Source organism: Tiliqua scincoides, chromosome 4, assembly GCF_035046505.1.
Source record: "Tiliqua scincoides isolate rTilSci1 chromosome 4, rTilSci1.hap2, whole genome shotgun sequence".
Taxonomy (NCBI): Eukaryota; Metazoa; Chordata; class Lepidosauria; order Squamata; family Scincidae; genus Tiliqua; species Tiliqua scincoides.
In genome coordinates this window covers 119,892,601-119,893,729 of record NC_089824.1, presented here as the reverse complement: position 1 = coordinate 119,893,729, position 1,129 = coordinate 119,892,601, and the positions used below count along the sequence as shown (strand labels likewise).

The window sequence follows — 1,129 nt, the reverse complement described above, 5'->3', positions numbered from 1 at the left end:
ATCCCCCCACTCTACCCAATCCTCTCTATGTATCATTCCCCCCCCCCCCAAAAAAAAAACAACCTCAGTATTTCAACTTATTTCTGGGTTTAACCCCAAAGAATGTTGTTCCCCTTATTGAAATGAACCTTATTACTTGGGAGGATATGGAGGAGGCAGGAGAGACCACTGTGTTTCATATCACATTCTGATGGAGCTTCAGCTCCATCTAAATGAATATTTATCACACCTCTAGGTCACCTTTCTTCCATCCTGGAATTCAAGGTAGTATACTGTATATATAGGGTTCTCAGGTGCTAGGTATTTACCAAATCTACGCCTGCTAGTCCACAGCAAGGTGATTTATCACGTGCCTCCGAACATGTCTTGGGACTTTTTTAAGCCTAGCTTAAACAAAGCTAGGCCCAGCTAATATAAACAAATGGTTGGCAACCTTTAGTCTCGAAAGACTATGGTATAAGCCTACAGCACCCAGTATTCCCAGGCGGTCTCCCATCCAAGTACTAGCCAGGCCTGACCCTGCTTAGCTTCCGAGATCAGACGAGATCGGGCATGTGCAGGGTAACAGTTGCAGCCATATGATTCCTAGATATGGATAAAGCTCAGTAGTTTTAATACCCTACAATCAGTGGTTTCCAAACTTTTTAACACCAGGACCCACTTTTTAAAACAACACTCTGTCAGGACCCAGCTAGGTTTACCAGACTTTTTAAAAAAGGAGATCTAGAAATAAATGTTTTATTTATTTATAAGTAATAACCACCAGAAAGAAAGACAGACCCACAAACATTTATCTCCTTATATTTACACATGCTTGCAACTGCAGGAGCTCAGGTCCTTGCAGGGCACTTAGCAGCTACAGTATCTGATTTTTGAATAGCTGCTGTTTTCAGCAATTCAGCTGTTAGAATACTGATCTTTTCATCACCCTTTGGCAACCCTCCAAAAAAGTCAGGTCATGACCCACCAGTTGGTCCCAACCCACAGTTGGAGAACCACTGCCCTATAACAGTAGTTTCGCTGTGTTTTGGGGGAATCGTGAGATTCCTTGGAAGCTTATAGAAAGCATGATTTTGCTATCTTGTTGGAACAACTAAGCAGGATAGATCTGGTGAGTGCCTGGATGGCT

At 42.7% G+C, this 1,129-nt stretch overlaps 1 pseudogene; it reads right to left on the bottom strand.

Annotated features, from left to right (window-relative positions):
* Window positions 1–459: 459 nt before the first annotated feature.
* On the bottom strand, window positions 460–576 carry LOC136650315 (5S ribosomal RNA; annotated as a pseudogene).
* Window positions 577–1,129: the final 553 nt, after the last annotated feature.